The following is a 20,316-nucleotide window of genomic DNA, read 5'->3' as shown; positions in this document are numbered from 1 at the left end:
GAGAGTTGGATTATTAAACCATATTTTATTTGTTCACTTTTCTCTTTCTCCTAAGCCTACAATGCTTAATGTGAGGCAGTAAAATGTTATGGTTAGTTCAGAATCATATTAACATTTAAGTACTTTATATATGTAGTGTAAAATGTATTCTTTGAAGTATTTTTATTTAGTAACATTTTTATATTCAAACTGATATTTATTGCAATAAAATGGATGGCACTGGGTTACCAATCCTGCTTAATTTATCATTATTTAACATGTAGTTCTGCAATATCCTCTTTATTTTTATGCTTGGGATCTGCTTTAATCTATTTTTGTTTATTTCAAAATAGATTCATATAAGTGTTAGCTAGAATGCACAAATAGTTATGATTAAAGCTTTCTATGGTTTGCTGAATAAAGTAACAATAGCAAATTTCACACTGGCTCCAGTCAAAGGAGAGAGATAAAAACTAATAATGCAGAAATCTAAAAAGTGATAATATTAAATATATTTTCAGGACTTCAATGAGCTTTTATCATCATCAGATTATTTCTCAACATAATTTTACAGTGACGTTTAGCTCTCAGAATAAATCATAAACAAAAATGATTCAGTATCTGAAAGTAATTATGGACCCTTAACTTTCGTTATGACCTGATAAATTGAATATATGTAGCCCCAATTTTAAACAGAAATACAAAGTAGCAAAATGAAAGATAAAATAAAAATAAAATTAAATATAATGTCCAGTCATAATGGTACACACTATAATCCTAGCTACTCAATAGGCAGAAATCAGGAAGATATAGGTTCAAGGGCAACTTCAGAAAAATATTAGTGAGACCTCCATCTTAACTGCTAAGCTAAGCATGGTTGGATACATTTGCAGTCCTAGATATTTAAAAGAAATGAGTAGGAAAATGTGGTCAAACGCCAACACAAGTGACTGAATCAAGTTAGATTAAGCTTTTAATTTTGTATTTTTAGCAGGCTTTACAGTTTCATAGATTAGCTAGTCTTTCTGTGGACAAATGAGGAAATAATGGATGATACTTCCATTGAACTGTTTCAAGAATTATATTGCTTTTCTGAGAAGGGTTTTTAACATTAATTTATCTAGATTTGACCCTTTGACTCTTTCACCTTTCATCTTCTCCTGCCCCTTTTTTTTCCCTGATACTTTCTTGCAGAAAGTGAATAGCCTATAAGATTTGCAAAGACAGCTATAGAAAGAAGTGTTTGGTAGTTTTGAGGAGGAGTATGAACCAATCTATGATCTTGAGCAAGAAGCATAGAAAATCATCCCAACCTCAATTCTTATAGTAGCTAAAGTAAAACTGCATGCCAGGTTAAGGAAACTTTTTCTGCCAAGAGCCATTTGGACATTTATAATAACATTACAGTAGGAGCACTGTATGTCTGTCCTATCACATACCAATGATTTTGCATGCCAAACATACTTCAACCCCTTGGTGAATATCAGCTGAGTAAAACCTGAAACCCACACTCTAATCATTTAACCAATTTTTGTTTTAGATTTTTCATCTGAGTTTTTGTATTTAAATTCCCTTTTCTGAGTACGTGAATATTTTTTAACTGAGTAATGAAATTATTACCCCAGCCCCATGGATCAGCCCTATTGGATATTAACTCAAGAGGAAGAATAAAACCAACAGAGAAAGATCTAATAGATGCTTTTCAATTCCATTGGTTGTCATTATGATCAAGTTGTATCTTGGTTGCTTTTTAAGTCAACAAAATAAAGAATGTTAATTAAATGCTTTTGAAGATTTATGACAAAAAATAGGTGTATGCTAAAAATGTTTTATGTAGGTGAATAATATGTTCCAGATACTACACTCACATTACCAGATTAGTTATTCTATGATAACCACCTATATGCTCAGGATGGTGATGACCTGATTGGGGAGATTGTAAGAGTAGAAACCAGTAGTTGAAAACTTCCTTTTCCTTTTGGCCTAACAGTTTGGACTTATCTCTGAACTACCAATAAACCACACATTATTCATGTTTTTCTTCATTCTACTGACATTTAAGGAACTGTACTTATTCAGCACTCTTCTGGGATTTGGGGGAAATAGAACAGATGAATAGGACCCATATTTTTTTTCTTGTAGTAGTACCAGGGTTTCAACTCAGGGTCTTATAATCTCTCTGGGCTTATTTTTTTTCACTCATAACTGATAGTGCTCTGACACATTTGAACCAGACCTCCAGTACATGAATCCCTCTTTTATATAAGATCATTATGTCTTGGATTGATATCGCCAGTAAAAGGCCCTAAGATGAAAATTGTGGCACAGATGATTTATTAATGATTTACTTTACAAAGGAACCAGAAAGGAAGGGGTGAGGAGAGACTGGGGAAAGGGAGGAATCCCATAAGGATATGTGATCTCATGCAAATCCTACCCAATCGTAGACAAAGTCGGACACTACATGGTAGATCTGGAGTATAAATTGTTCCCCACAGCTTTTCCACAGGAAAGGAAGTTGTGATTCAATAATCCAAAATTGATTATTCATTGATCAAGGTTAGACTAAAGGTTTCCTAGAGAGCAGTGATTTCCTGGGCCAAATATTTCCTTCAGTAGGAATAAAATTTTTCTTGCAATATTTTTTCATAAAAAAAAAGAGTTGTGGAGAGTTGAAAGTTTTTAGGAGAGAAGCCCTCATTCTGCAGGATAATATATATATATATATATATATAATATAAATATATATATATTATATAAATATATATATATATTTGGATATATATATTTGGATATATATATATATATATATATATATATTTGGATGATACAGCACCAACAGTGTTCTGCTAGGTGCATACAGCCAAGTAGTTGTGAGGAGAATGTAGAATCAAGGCTAAGAAAAATACTCTCCCTACCACAAAAGAGTCACAGAAGGCAACCTAGAAGACTTAAGTGGGGACAAAAGATCCATTTGAAGGTAATTTCTGTAAAAACACTTGAAAAAATAATATCATTAAGATTAGCTTTGAATATTGGGTAAATTTTGATGTATACAAGAAGAATTTATGTGACTATTAGTATTAGAAGTTAGATAAAAGATTAATATTAAAAATATACATGTATAAAATAATGTGTCCAATTTTTAAGTGTTCAGAAAATGTGTAGAGTATGAATGATCCACAACAATAGTGAAGTACAAAACCAAGAAGATGTTTGTAACCTTAGATCAAAATGTCAAATTTTAAATAGCAGGCATCAAAATGACATTGAAGATTGGAACCCTTAAGGGGAAAAATAATAACTTCCATAGGTTTTGATTTGGAATAGACAGTTTTTGCAAAAGACAGATTAACAAAAGAAAAGCAAACAGAAGTTATTAATATATACATACACATTTCTTACATTTATGGGAAAAACTCAGAGAACGAGTAGTTATCAAAGATTTGCCTTTGAATTTCAGTTTATATAACACCTTTAAGGAGCTAAGTGAAAAGAAAAAGGAAGCCCTGTGAATGTCTATGGGCAGAAAAGTGGAGGAAAGGAAAACCAATTGCAGGCAAATGTGAGTTAGGTTCATCAATATAACTCCTCAAGTGGTGAGATGGATGATGCAAATTGACAGTTGTCTTCAATGTTAACCTGGTTCTCCTGGTAGAGATGGGAACAGGATAACTTTGTCTTTACAAATCTATGCCCTGGTTTTAGGCAAACAGAAAGAGAACATAAACATTTCTGTCTGCTTCTTTTTCTTAGATCAACAAATCTTCACATTTGGGAGGACGTATTCTGGTCCCTGTGACATGATAATTCTCTATACTTTCACAATCTTAGGGACTATTCATAATTCTTAGTAAAATTAATCAGATCTTCCTCACATTTTAGAAATACTTACTCATATACTATATTTCTACTATACTACAGAAAAATTATCTTTAATGTAATTACATAGTGAAAGAATATTCTAACTCCTAAATTGTTTAGTTTTAGTCATTTGGAAATTTTCATTTCACAAATTGATGACTGGCTTCTGTGCTTCTGAGCAAAATGTCCAGTGAACCCATCATAAGCATTCAGGAGGCTTCTGGCAAAACAACCCTAATACTCATGATCTTATGTCTCTCAATTCTTTTATTGGTGGTTGGCATTACACAAAGGGTGGCTGTTCAACGGTTCACTGTTATTGTAATTGGCAGATGAATGATTTTGACTTCTGAAGTGGACATGCTGCCACCGGAGCATTCCTTGTTACCCAATGAGAATCTTACTAGCTAATGTCTTTTGAAATAGGACAGAGTCAAACATTTCACGCAGGCTTTGGTCAGAAAACTAAAGAAGGAAAGTGATGTTGCCATGAAATCTACAGCTGTCACTCAATTTATTATGTGATTTCTCTCTGAGGAATGGCAGAATAAAATAAATCTGGAAGAAGCAAGATAGTTTATTACCAAAGGGAGCCCAGAAAGTTTCAGACCGTTCCATCAAATCACAAGTAGCCTAGGGCTTTAGCGTGAGTACTGACTTCCAGGGAGGATGAATAATAAAAACAACCTAACTTTATGGAGCACTTACTATGTGCCAAGAAGCAAAATATATGAGATAGATCCTATTCATTTTTAAGAGGCAAAGAAACTGAGGAAAGAATCCAAGATCATAAATCTAGTAGTATTGAAGCTAAGATTGGAACCTAGATATTATTTTCTTCCAGAAACTATGCTTACATGTATTATTTAGTGTTATCACCAAAGAGTATTTGAGAAGGCTGTCATTCTTTCTTTCTTTGACACTGTATGCTTCAGGGGTAGCAATCAGAAAAAAATCCCCATGAACATTAAACAGGATCTCTTGTTTCAAAGAAGGCACATTCCTATGTTGAACAAAGAATTTTTACTCTGAACACAAATGGTATCCATTACTTGTGCCCCATGCCAATGAAAAAGATTGTAAAACCTTTGTGGTGCCATAGCACCTATGTATCTCTCAGTGATATGAGCTGTATCCCAATGGGGAAAACAAAGGAAAGCTGCACAGAAAAAAATATCAAAATGCCCTAGGGTCTGTTCAAACATAACTGATATTTCAGAACAGCATCACTGAACCAAAGGCTTTTGAAAGTGTTGGGAACTATAGGTATAAACAACTTGGCAGAGAAGAAAGGGAAAAGAGGAAGGTATCAGTGGTTCAGCACCACTAGTGTGGTCAGCAGAGTCCTAGCGAGTCTTCCAGTCACATAGAGCCTGAAACAAGCTTGGAAATTGTAAGTTAATGATGAAACTTGGCAGGTTTGTGAGCGTGATCAAGAAAAATACATTCATAATAGGAACAGTAAAAACCTAAGTGATGATGAGACAATAAAAGCAAAATCTCATAATGCCTATTTCATACAAGAGTACATACCAGAGACCATGGATATAATTTTTTTCATCTCTTTGATCTGATTTCCTACTCCCCACAATCTTGCTTATTCATTCTACCACACCAGCTTTGCTGCTTTTCACACACTAGCCATTCTCCTACCTAATGATTGCACTGGCTGTTTTCTATGTCTGAAAATATGATTCTGAAATGGTGACTAGGGACAGTCCTTCACAAATAATAACAAATGGACAACATTCCTGACACACATGTCTTTGATCAAACAGTATACTCTCCAGGAAATGTACTCTCACTAACATTGTGATTAAAAATCCTACTTCTTTTTTTTTAAGTCACTAGGACATGTAAAACAAATGGAACCATTCTCTATTTGGGGCAATGGTAGGATTTTAACATACCACATTAATAATATACAAGCTTGTCTTCCTGATTCACTTTACCTAATAAAATATGAACAGATGACATATAACACTTCTCGCCAGAAGTCTTTAGGAACCAACACTTAATTTTCCACTTTTCCTCCTGCTTACTGCCACAGAAATAATCACATTTCAGATGACAGAATGAAAGACATTCTTGTTAAAGACATTACAATTTTGGTGTGACTATATTAGCAACACCTATAAAGACAGATTCTTAGAAATATACTTCCATATATATCCATCTATTTATCTATCTATCTACAATGATACTAGGATATAATTTCTCACTTTCTAATACACTGTAAATAATTCACATTTTAAGTAGAAAAATAATGAATAAAAGGTTCTATACTTTAACCCACTAACAGAATAAAAATGCTAAGATAAATTTCCTCTTTTATTTCACATTAAATTCCAAGTATTTAGAACATCATGTGACAAGCATGTAGCAGAGATTCAAAGTGTTGGGTTGAGTGCCAGTAGCTTATGTCTATAATTATATAGACATATATATATATATAATTATATCTGTAATGGCTATAATCCTAGCTACTCAGTTGGCTGAAATCTGAAAATCACGGTTTGAAGCCAGCCCATGCAAGAAACTGTGAAACTCTTATCCTTAATTAAACATCAAAAGCCAGGTGTGGAGCTGTGGCTCAAAGCGGCAGAGCACTAGCCTTCAACACAGAAGCTCTGAGATAGTGCCCGAGCCCTCAGTTCTAGCCCCAGGATTGGCATTAAAATAAGTGTTTAATAACTCATTCAGTCATGTTGATTTTAAATATCTTTAGGGATTATAGGGAATGGAATTCTTAAGGATACTTATAAACCAAGGATACTTTAATGAGATAGCTAGTATCTTGAAATTCACTAGAACATATTTATTTTTTGATACAGCTTTTCCTTATATATCCCAGTCTAGCATCAAATTCATAATCCTCCTACCCCATCTTACCTAGTCCTGGCATCCTAAGTATGTATCTTTTTCTAAAGAAAAGATTTATTTCAATAGAAAGAAGTAATTTTCATACTTTAAGCAACAATGTAGTGTTATCTAGATGAGGGGCATTCCAATTGAGCATCCTTTTAAGATCTATAAATTATTGAATTTTTAGTTTGGATTATTTAATGATGAGGAACACCCTGCAATCAAACTGTACCTGATTCATGTCAATGCAACACCTCTGTATATCAACTACACAAAACACTTTAAAAAAACTTTATAATTGTAGGAAAACAAGTTCATAGTGTTTATCAAGTTCAAGCCAAAAGTCAGACTGAAATATGCCAACCTCATTTTAACTATTTTTTGTGCTATTCCTGGAGCTTGAACTGAGGACCTGGGTGCTAAGCTTTTTTGCTCAAGGATAGCACTCTATCACTTGAGCCATAGTTCTTCTTCTGGATTTTTTGATGGTTAATTGAGATAAGGGTCTCCAAGACTTGACTGCCTGGGCTGACTTCAAAATGCAATTCTCCAAGCTCAGGCTTTTGAGTAGATAGGATTACAGATGTGCATCTCTAATACATGGCTCTTATTTTAATGTAGTCTACTCATATAATTTACATTGCAGTGCTCCAAACCTTGCTTTGAGAGAGGTGGAAAGTATTTTAACTTTCAGTATTTATGCTAATTATTTGTGTCATTTAGAGAATAAACATAGGACAGTTGGCCTTTTAGTTGCAGACTACACTAGGGTAGAAGTTGAAATGTAGACACTTTTAATAATCAAGTTATATTCTTTAGAATCTATTCTTCTCAATCAAAGCTCCCAAGGTTTAGGGAGCCTTATTTAGAAAAGAAGATGTAATCAAAATATATTTTAAAGGACAAAAATGGATATTGAGATATATTAACTATCAGAAACCGAGCACTTACAGAACAACAATTTCATGCACTTGTCAGCATAATTGTAGTCCATCCTGTCTTGTCTCCACAAAATCTTCTCCACATATTCTTAGATTGGTTCTGCTTTGGAAAAATGAGGCTACTGAAGATGAAATGTGGGTTAATGTGAGTGGACAGTGAATGGGGCAGCAATGGTTGAAGAACAGGAGAAACTAAATCTTTTGAGTGAACAGAAAGTCAGTGTTGAGAACTTGAAATCTATGCATTCTCTAAGTATGTAGAAAAAAAAGTGAACTTCAAAACTCAGAGTAAAAAGTGAAAAATGTAGTTCCTGTTCAAATCCAATCTTTACCAAATGAAGTAGAATTCATTTTTTAAAATTAGCAATAAATTATTTTTATACCCACCATACTAATATAACATATACCTACAGCATAAATACCTTTTTTTTTCTCAAATTTTTATTATCAAACTGACGTACAGAGAGGTTACAGTATCATACGTTGGGCATTGGATACATTTCTTGTACTGTTTGTTGCCTTGTCCCTCATGCCCCCCTTCCTCCCCCCCTTTCCCTCCCCCCCCCCAGGTGTTCAGTTCACTTACACCAAACAGTTTTGCAAGTATTGCTTTTGTAGTTATTTCTCTTTTTTTACCCTGCGTCTCTCGAATTTGGTATTCCCTTTGAATTTCCTACTTCCAATACCAGTAAACACGGTTTCCAATATACTCAGATAAGATTACAGAGATAGTGTAGGTACAAACATAGGAAGGTGATACAAAACATCATCAATAATAGAAACTACACATACACATAGGATGTTGAAAGTAGTTACAACTGTGATATATCACTTGTTTCCATAACATGGAGTTCATTTCACTTAGCATCATCTTATGTGTTTCTAAGGGTATAGCTATTGGGCCTTGTGATGCTCTGCTATGGCTTGCCTAAACCTGTACTAATTATTCCCAATAAGGGAGGCCATAGAGTCCATGTTTCTTTGGGTCTGGCTCACTTCACTTAGTATAACTTTTTCCAAGTCCTTCCATTTCCTTACAAATGGAACAATGTCATTCTTTCTGATAGAGGCATAAAATTCCATTGTGTAAATGTATCACATTTTCCTGATCCATTCATCTATGGAGGGGCATCTGGGTTGGTTCCAGCTTCTCACTATGACAAATTGTGCTGCGATGAACATTGTTGTGCTTGTGGCATTACTGTGATTTTGTTTGTGGGCTTTTGGATAGATACCCAACAGTGGGGCTGCTGGGTCATAGGGGAGTTCTATATTGAGCCTTCTGAGGAATCTCCATACTGCTTGCCAGAGTGGCTTTGGCAAAGTTGCAGGATATAAAATAAACCTTCAAAAATCAACGGCCTTTCTCTATGCTAACAACCCGAAGACCGAGGCTGAAATCAGGAAAGCAACTCCTTTTGCAATAGCCCCCAAAAACATAAAATACCTAGGAATAACCTTAACCAAAGAACTGAAAGACCTCTTTGAAGAGAACTTTAAAAGCTTGAAAAATGAAATTAAGTCAGAACTAAGAAAATGGAAAAACCTCCCATGCTCCTGGATTGGGAGGATTAATGTAATCAAAATGGCAATATTGCCAAAGGCTATCTACAAATTCAATGCAATACCCATTAATATCCCAACACCATTCTTTAATGAAATAGAGGAAGCAATCCAGAAATTCATATGGAACAATAAAAGACCTAGAATAGCAAAAACACTCCTAAGCAGAAAGAACAGTGCTGGAGGAATTACAATACCCAACTTCAAGCTGTACTATAAAGCTATAGTAATAAAAACAGCTTGGTATTGGCACCGGAACAGGCCTGAAGACCAATGGAACAGAATTGAAGACCCAGAATTAAACCCACAGAACTATGCCTACTTAATCTTTGATAAAGGAGCTAAAACAATAGTATGGAAGAAAGATAGCCTCTTTAACAAGTGCTGCTGGCAAAACTGGCTCAACACATGCAACAAACTAAAACTAGATCCTTATATATCACCCTGCACCAAAATCAATTCCAAATGGATTAAAGACCTTGAAATCAAAACAGGCACCCTGAAGACACTAAAGGAAGGAGTAGGAGAAACACTTGGGCTCCTTGGCACAGGACAGAACTTCCTTAACAAAGACCCTGAAAGGCTACAAATCAAAGAAAGGTTGGACAAATGGGACTGCATCAAACTCCAGAGCTTCTGCACGGCAAAGGACATAGCTCTCAAGATAAACAGAAAGCCCACAGACTGGGAGAAGATCTTTACCGGACATTCAACAGACAAAGGCCTCATCTCTAAAATATATGCAGAACTAAAAAAATTACCTTCTTCCAAAACAAAACTGCAAAGGACCAATAGCCCCCTCATCAAGTGGGCTAAAGACTTACAAAGAGACTTCTCTGATGAGGAAATGAGAATGGCCAATAGACATATGAAAAAAATGCTCTACATCACTGGCCATAAAGGAAATGCAAATCAAAACAACATTGAGATTCCATCTCACCCCAGCAAGAATGTCATATATCAAGAAAACTAATAATAATTGTTGGAGGGGATGTGGCCAAAAGGGAACCCTACTTCATTGTTGGTGGGAATGTAAGCATAAATACCTTTTATGAATACATAAACAGCTCAGTCAAGGTGAGTGAAATAGCACCAAAAAATTCAAATATCTTTTTTCTTATTAGAATTTAATTCAGCACGATTGCTAAAAAATTTTTACAGGTTGCAGGTAGGGTTCTCTGGGAAGCACACCCTTCAACACAGATTGCTGTGATCAACATTTGTGGAAGGGTATAACCATAGCAGGACTGGTTTGATGGGAGAGATAGAAGACAATGAAGTTTCTGCCAAGGTTCTGATGGAGCCGATGGAGAAGGACACTTCAGTGTTCCCCTTCATTGTACTTATGGAGCTATTCCTTTCTACTCTGGCAATGACCAGTCATTATGTTCAGACCCTGTGATTTTGACAAAATTAGAACTGTATGTCCAAGATCAACTTTCAGAAAGAGTTGATAGCCAATAACTATCACTAAGCAACCCAAAAAACTAGAAAGTAGGGTGAAATCTTTCCATTTCAACAGGGCTCTGGGAAATACATAACAGTTTGTTATATTACTATTCTAAATATACTATACACATATTTATTATCCAATATTATATAGTACAGTGTAATTAATCTAGTATAAATTAGAAAAATTACAAATAGATTCATAATACTTCCTCTTCTGTTACTGCTTCATGAGCCTTGAAACACTTTTATTGGGATTTGAACACAGGGCCTAGGTGATATCCCTTAGCTGTTCTGCTGAAAACTGGCTCTCTACCACTTGAGTCACAGCTCTGCTTCCAGCTTTTTGCTGGCTAATTGGAGATAATAGTCTCAGGGACGTTCCTGCCCAGGTGGGCTTTGAACCTTGAGCCTCAGATCTCAGCCTCCTAAATAGCTAGGATTATAGGTATGAGCCACCAGAGACCACTCTTAATTTTACTAAATCGATTCTTCTAAACAGTTACCTAAGATTCTGTAGTACTGATTTACTATAATTTTTAACTATCCTTATAATAATTTATGTTGTATTATAATATTTTCTGAAAAAAATCAATCCACACTGAACTAATTGTTTTGGTTTATTCATAAGTAAGGAAATGTTTGGAAGCATTCCAATAAAAACATAAGCAATTTCTGTACATGATTTAGTAAAATTAAACCCTTTTCAAGGGAAAGAAACTTAGGGCAATTCACATGTATTCATAAAGTACATGAGAATGTACATTTCTCCACAATTTTGCCATCAATGACTGTTCTATTATTTTTAATTTTTTTTCAAATTTTTATTATCAAACTGATGTACAGAGAGGTTACAGTTTCATACGTTAGGCATTGGATACATTTCTTGTACTGTTTGTTACCTTGTCCCTCCTACCCCCCTCCCCTCTTCCCCCTTTCCCTTTCCCCCCTGAGGTGTGCAGTTTACTTACACCAAACAGTTTTGCAAGTATTGCTTTTGTAGTTGATTGTCTTTTTTTACCCAGTGTCTCTCAATTTTGGTATTCCCTTTCAATTTCCTACTTCCAATACCAGTAAACACGGTTTCCAATATACTCAGATAAGATTACAGAGATAGTGTAGGTACAACCACAGGAAGGTGATACAAGAACATCATCAATAATAGAAGCTACAGATTCAGATGGGACGTTGAAAGTAGTTACAACTGTGATATAACAATCGTTTCCATAACATGGAGTTCATTTCACTTAGCATCATCTTATGTGTTCATAAGGGTAGAGCTATTGGGCTCTTGTGATGCTCTGCTATGACTTGCCTAAACCTGTACTAATTATTCCCAATAAGGGAGGACATAGAGTCCATGTTTCTTTGGGTCTGACTCACTTCACTTAGTATAACTTTTTCCAAGTCCTTCCATTTTCTTACAAATGGGGCAATGTCATTCTTTCTGATAGAGGCATAAAATTCCATTGTGTATATGTACCATATTTTCCTGATCCATTCGTCTACTGAGGGTTGGTTCCAGATTCTAGCTGTGACAAATTGTGCTGCAATGAACATTGTTGTGCTGGTGGCATTACTGTGATTTTGTTTGTGGTCTTTTGGATAGATACCCAAAAGTGAGGCTGCTGGGTCATAGGGGAGTTCTGTGTTTAGCCTTCTGAGGAATCTCCATACTGCTTGCCAGAGTGGCTGAACCAGTTAACATTCCCACCATCCATGAGGTAGGGTTCCCTTTTGGCCATATCCCCTCCAACAATTGTTATTGTTAGTTTTCTTGATATAGGACATTCTTACTGGGGTGACATGGAATCTCAATGTGTTTTGATTTGCATTTCTTTTTATGGCCAGTGATGTAGAGCACTTTTTCATATGTCTCTTGGCCATTCTCATTTCCTCATCAGAGAAGTCTCTTTGTAAGTCTTATCCCACTTGATGAGGGGGCTATGGGTTCTTTGTGGTTTTGTTTTGGATGAAGGTAATTTTTTTAGTTTTGCATGTATTTTGGATATGAGGCCTTTGTCCGTTGAATGGCCGGTAAAGACCTTCTCCCAGTCTGTGGGCTTTCTGTTTATCTTGCGAGCTATGTCCTTTGCCCTGCAGAAGCTTTGCAGTTCGATGCAGTCCCATTTGTCCAACCTTTCTTTGATTTGTAGCCTTTCTGGGTCATTGTTAAAGAAGTTCCGTCCTGCGCCAAGGAGCCCAAGTGTTTCTCCTACTCCTTCCTTTAGTGTTTTTTCATGGTGTCTGTTTTTATTTCGAGGTCTTTGATCCATTTGGAATTGATTTTGGTGCAGGGTGATATATAAGGATCTAGTTTTAGTTTGTTGCATGTGTTGAGCCAGTTTTGCCAGCACCATTTGTTAAAGAGGCTATCTTTCTTCCATACTATTGTTTTAGCTCCTTTATCAAAGATTAAGTAGGCTTAGTTCTGTGGGTTCATTTCTGGGTCTTCAATTCTGTTCCATTGGTCTTCAGGCCTGTTCCGGTGCCAATACCAAGCTGTTTTCATTCTATAGCTTTATAATACAGCTTGAAGTTGGGTATTGTAATTCCTCCAGCACTGTTCTTTCTGTTTAGGATTGTTTTTGCTATTCTAGGTCTTTTATTGATCCATATGAATTTCTGGATTGCTTCCTCTATTTCATTTAAAAATGGTGTTGGGATATTAATGGGCATTTCATTGATATTTTGAATTTTTTTAATGTGATGAAAAAAATTTTAAAGGTATATTGGTGTTTTCAGGTAAAATGTCCAAAGTAGTATGAAACTCAACATATTTCATATCATTATACATTGGTTTGTTTGTGCCCTATAATTTTTGTATGCCTATAATTTTTATTGTTTGACTATTTCTTGATAAACAGGTATTATTAGAAGCTGTAAACTGAAACTTTTTCATGTAGGCAAAAGGTTATATTTCATTTTTGCTCATAATATTGTAGGTCATGAGAAATTGAACATAACACAACAAGTTAAATACTTCAATACAAATATTATTGAATCAGACAGAAGCAATATTAAATAATAACCAAAATGCTATTTTTATTCTCTTACTAAACTTTGAAATGTATCCACAGTTAGGGTTGCCATAGAAATACAGTGTCCAAGAAGGCAAGAAAGAAAGAAATCATGCTAGGCTTTTCAAATAGGATATAATTTATGGGATTGTTTATAAACATCTTGAGTTAATATGTAACTTTCTATTTGATCAGTCAAGGGCCAAAAATAATCAAAGAATGGTTGTTTTCCTTGACTTTTAGTATTGCTTGTCAAGCACATCTTGAGCCAATACATGGAAAACTGTTCGAAAATTGTTGATCCTTAATTTCTTCTCAATCTCCCTTTTGTACATCACTTTACAGCAACAAAATATTTTCTTTCCCTTAAACACAAGGTCTATAGCACTTTCTTTCTGCCCTGAAGCCTTTCAATCACAGAAATATCCAAACCCATTTATTTTGTGAAGCTATGGGTAAGATAATGAGTCAGCTCTTTCCAACTCTGCAGTGTTTTAAAGAGCCATACTAAAGGGAAATCACTTAAACCCTCAAATTAATTTCTTCTAGAGCGAAATGTAAAATTGTGTGTGCACAGCATGGGCTGGGAGGGCAGGGAGGACAGCAAATACTCATGCTTGGGAAAGTACTACTTCCAGTCAATCAATCATTTGCTCCTCCCACAAAGTCATAAAACCTCAGCAATTAGTTGAAACAGTATACTCAGCTTTTCTTTTTTTTCTAGTGAATTGAAACATTTTTAGAAGAAATTAGGATGCCTTGAAGTACAGAAATAATGTTTTCTGGGGTACAATAAAATGCTGTCAGCTGATAAAAAACGAAAAGTGTAAGTTTAATGTCAAATATTGGAGCTAAAGATTTAAGCTACAATATTACTTCCAATTGTCAGAATTTTGGGCTACTTTGTGACCTTAGATCATTTAAGACAAAGTAGCTCCATATCAATAAAAATATGGATAATTTATAAATTGGAATACAAGATTCCCCCCCACACACACCCCACAAATTCTGTGGTCTATGTTCCTGACTTTCTTTCTTTTTTCTATTTCTTAGAAACAGAAAATACCCTCTTACTGCATTAGAGGAACTAGAGAGATATCAGCTTAATGAGAACTGTGCTGATCAGGAAGTCCCAGACTTTGAAAGTAAATGGAGTCTTTTGCTGTCCTTAGCTCAGGCTCCTCACTTCAGTGTTTTGAATCAGTAAATTTCAGTGTAATCCCAAACACCAGTTATTGACCTCATTTACTTGTACAAGGGCATTTCATTTTAACAAGTCCATTTATATATACACAACCTCTTGGGGGTCAAAATCATCCTTCTCAAATCTGTCTCACTAAGTTGCCTTGTTCCATTTTCACACATGAATATAAAACATTTTGTCTATATTTTCCCTTTTACTTCTCCCTCATTTGCCTGCCTTCTTCTCAGTAATGCTACACCAAAAAAGAGAAATGTTTCAACTTCCTAATATTCTTTTTTGTTAAGAAGTACATTAATTTGTTTCAAGGGTTCCATCATAGAAATGTCAGTAATTTTTAATATGTTTGCCAGATAATTTTGACACCTTCTAAAATTTGAGAAGCACTAGTTTAGATCTTGGCATTTATATATAATTTCTAAGCTACACAGTGGCCTAATTTCCACATCAAAAGGTAAGATAGACTTAAGTGGTTTCCCCTGTATAATTTTGCTCTCATATAATCTTTCTCTAACAGTAAAAAAATTATGCTTGTTAGGTAAACTTTGTACTACTGGAAAATCTTTCAAGTTTGTTAGCTTCCCTGAATACAATTTTGTGCTTTTTAAAACTGAAGGTATGAGACACAATCTGAAAATCTCTCAGAGACAGCTTGTTTCAAATGTTGAGAACTGCTATGTGAGGGACTCTGAGTGCAATGATCAGGCAAAGGGTAGTCCACAGTATGTATTATGCAAGAATAATGATCACAATTAGCATTTTCATCATGGACTTTAAATTATTATAGTTTAAGGTTGTTCTAAATAAAAATGTGAGAGGTAGTAAGTGGTGCTGTGGTTCAAGTGGTAGAGCACAAGCCTTGAACTGAAGAGCTCAGGAACAGCTTCCAGGCCAGAGTTCAAGCCCCATGACTGACAAAAAAGAAAAAAAATGTGAGATGTGTTTTAACATTAATCTTTGGCACGTTCTTGATCTGTATCTCCATTTTCCCTCCATTTTATACAAAAGGCTGTCCCTCCACAAGAGTAAGCCTTTTGTATCCTAATCCCGTCCAATCATGAATCAGTAGGACTTTGTTACACCCTCCCATCACAGGTATTCTATCATAATCTCTGTCTCCAATTCTTTTATAATGATTTCATTCTACTTTAAGGTATTCACTGGTCTCTGCATCATTTGGAAGAAGATAAACTTACCTGAATCTGCTACTTTCCCTAGAACTCTCTTATATTTCTCCTTCCTTTGTGGACATAAAGCAAGGGAAAAATATAAAAGGGATACTACCAGAAAGGAATCAGTCGAATTATCCTTATTTGTACCTGATGCGATATATTTAAGAGACACACTACCAAAATATCTTTATCTACGATCAACTCATTCTGAAAAGTAACAAGGTTCAAAGTGAACTCTAAAAATTGGTACATAACATTAATGAATACACAAAGAAATAAATCAGGAAGACTCCCATTCACAATAGCCTCCTCCAAAAACAAAGCACCTTACAATAAATCTAACTACAGAAGGGGAAATCCAGTACAATGGAGCCTAATAGCTATTAAAAGAATTGAAGTCACTAGAAGATGAAAAGATCTCTCATGTTCAGGGGTTGGAATACTTCAATATGTAAATAGCTACATTTCCAAAAGCAATATACAGACTGAATGCAATTCTCTTCAAAATCCCAACGTGTCCTCCACAAAGAAAATTCAATCCTAAAATTTATATGGAACCAGAAGAGACCCCAAGTAGCCAAAGAAATTTTGAGCCAAAATAGCAATGCTGTTGGTAGCATATTGTTTTACAATTGTACTACAGGGACATAGTAACAAGAAAACCCTGGTTCTATAATCAAATTATAAAAATAGGCTGATGAAATGGAACAGAAATACCTATGAAAAAAATGACACATCTAGTGGTAGCTGATTCTTGACAGTGGAGCCAAAAATACATACACACACACACACACACACACACACACACACACACACACACACACGACATCATCTTCAAAAAATGGTGATGGGAAACTGGATACATGTAGAAGATAGAAATTCTATCCCTATTACTTCCCTTTATAAAATCTAGCTCCAAAGAAACTAATAAAGGAAAACATAAATAACACACCTGGAGATCTGAGAATGGACAATGATTTTCTGAATAGGACAACAATGATTCAGGAAATAAGAGCAAGAGTGAACAAATGTTATTGCATCAAATAGAAAATCTTTTGTATACCAGAGAAAAAATTAACAGAGCCAAGGGACAAACCACAAAATGAGAGAAACATTTGTCAACTATTCATCAAAGGACTAATATCAAGAATATTAATGAGCTCCAAGAATTAAAACAAAAATAATCCAACTAACCCGAATAATAAACAAGCAAAGAATTGAACAAATTTGGGGCTGGGGATATGGCCTAGTGGCAAGAGAGCTTGCCTCCCATACATGAAGCCTTGGGTTCGATTCCCCAGCACCACATATACAGAAAACGGCCAGAAGGGGCGCTGTGGCTCAAGTGGCAGAGTGCTAGCCTTGAGCAAAAAGAAGACAGGGACAGTGCGCAGGCCCTGAGTCCAAGGCCCAGGACTGGCAAAAAAAAAACAAAAAAACAAAAACAAAACAAAGAATTGAACAAATTGCTCTCAAAGATGTACAAATAGCCAGTAAATTTCTGAAAGAACACTCAACAGCCCTTGCTATAAAGGAAATGTAAATCAAACAATGATATACCATCTCACCCAAATCTAAATGGCTATAATAAAGAACATAAACCAAAACAAATGCTAGTGAGGATGTGTGGCTAAGGGGTAGAAAAGAACCTTTATATGTTCCTGGTGGGAATATAAACTAGTCTAGCCACTGTGCAAATCATTCTAAACTTTCCTCAAGAAACTAAGGACAGAAAATAAACTATACAACTTGTGAGTAGGGATTGGAGGGGAAAAGTAAAAGATAACTTGTGGAAAAGTACATTGTTGAAAAAGAATTACACTTATTACCTGACTTATATAACTGTAACCTTTCTGTACATCATATTTGTAATATTTTTTTAAGCTAAGAATGGAACTACCATGTGATCCCTCTATACTATTCGTGGGTAAGTATCTGAGGGATGTAAATAAGCATACAATACGGGTAACAGCACACTCTTTTTAGTGCAGCAATATTAACGATAATCAAATTATGGAACCAACCTTAGTGTCCAACATTTCATGAATGGATAAAGAAAATGTGGTACATAATGAGAATGACTACTATCCTGCCATAAAGAAAATGAAATCCTGCCATTTGCAGGAAAATCGATGCAACAGGCTGGAGATCATCACGTTGAGTGAGATAAGCCAAACGCAAAAAGATAAATATTGAATGTTTTCATCAATATGCTCAATCTAGAAGAACAAAATAATAATGTGACATGATTGTAAAGAAGACTGTTTGGTTGAGGGTACTAGCAAGACGAAGGAGGTGAAAGGAGAGAGTAATGGAATAAATATGATCAAAGCACATCGTATACATTCAAGAAAATAGTGCAATGAAACCAGACAGTAAAGGGAGAAAAGGGAGAAGCAAGAAGAGCAATAAGACAGAGTACTGAAGAGTAAATATGATCAACATATATTATATGGATGCATAGAAATATAATGAAACCCCAGTGTAAAATTAATTTAAATTAATACAAATCTTCCCACATTTGTTCTGCTTTGTTTTATTTACTACTTAGTTCTTATACCCTTCAGTCCTGTTTTACTCTGTGTGTGTGTGCCTGCCCGAGTGTGCACGCACATGTGTGTCCATCCTGGGTTTGAACCCAAGGCCTGAGCACTCTCCTTGAGCTTTTTTGTTCAAGGCTAGCACTCTATACTTGAGCCACAGAATCACTCTGCCTTTTTAGTGGTTAATTGGATAGAGAAAAGTGGCAGACTTTCCTGTTTAGGCTGCCTTTGAACCATACCTCAGATCTCAGCCTCCTGAGTAGCTCGGATTACAGATGTGAGCCACTAATGCCCAGCTCTTTATTTTTCAAAAGAAAAATTCTTATTACATAGCTCCCAAATACTGTATTGACCCCTCATTCCACACTTTCTGCATTACCACCCCATAATCCATATCAGTTTTCATGTATTTTATTTTCTCTTGTATAATCTGATGATTTCTTAATCTATTTCTATAACTCAAGAGCCAGCAGACATGTAAAGTAGAAGAAGGAAAGTTGCTTCCCTTTATAGTGGAGTCACATTTTAAAAGGCTTTACAAAGGGCTATAAGCTCAATAAGCAAAGGCTTATTGAACCATTGCTTTTCAATGGGACAATTTAACAAATATCTTTGAATATAGAAAGGCAATGGTCATATGATTCAAATGTTCAAATAAAAGACTATTTGTCTAATCAGGGAATATCTAGATTTGAATATGTAAAATGTATTTCATATTTCAACACAAATTATGTGTCAGAATTTTGTATTTTTCATAGTTCTACTGTCTAGTTTTCACAGCAATCTAAGAATATAGTTATATAATTTAAGAATATCATGGCATAGCATTGAGTATAATACATCTTAGAAAAAAAGCAGAAACAGAATCCTCCCCTCATGCCAGAGGCTCCTGGCTTACCCCTGTAATTGTAGTTACTCTGGAAGCTGAAATCTGAGAATAGTATCACAAATCCAGCCTGGGCAGACAAATTTGGCTCATCTCCAGTTAACCACCAAATACAGGATTGAAGACATGCCTCAAGTAACAGTGTACCAACTATGAGCAAAAAGAAGAAAAAGCTGAGAGAATGTGAGGCCCTGAGTTCAAGTCCAAGTACCAGTACAGAAAAAAAAGGATGTTCTCCTAAATCTCATTTATAACTATGATTATGGTAATTATTTTAAATTATTTCTTAAGTAAGATCTCATTTAATATTTAAAGCAACACTGCAAAGTAGGTATTATGGATGGGAAACCCATTCCCTTAATATACAAAGGTCCAGGCTGTCTGACACCCTTATAGCCATCCATATTTGCCAGTTGGGTGGAGCTGAGTGTGTTTGGCTCTCTCTCCAAAGACTAGTATCATTTCTACTCACCAGGCTGCTCTTTGGGAAAGCTATACAAAGGAGGGTAGGATGCAGAAGTCAGAGGTTAAAAAATGACTTAAGTAATTTGGTTAATCAATGTTGATTACTTCTAGAAAAGAATTGCCTTTTTCGGAATGGCTTAAGGGACAGTTATAGTGTAGGCGCTCTAAGGTCTAGCAGAAAGCTCATCAGACCAAGTCCCAGAGGTCAAAAAGATGCATGGGAAATTCCTGGTCCTGAAGTGGTGCACCTTGAAAAACTGGAGACTCTGATGCCAGGAATGGATGTCTTGGAAGCAAAGAGCCCCCTGCCACGGGGTGCCAAGTGTCGGATTTTCACCCACACCAGCATACGGCAGGCCGGTTGGGGT

The sequence above is a fragment of the Perognathus longimembris genome, chromosome 28 (assembly GCF_023159225.1).
Source record: "Perognathus longimembris pacificus isolate PPM17 chromosome 28, ASM2315922v1, whole genome shotgun sequence".
NCBI classification, from domain to species: Eukaryota; Metazoa; Chordata; class Mammalia; order Rodentia; family Heteromyidae; genus Perognathus; species Perognathus longimembris.
The sequence above is the reverse complement of the archived record's forward strand: the minus strand, read 5'-3'. Positions refer to the sequence as shown.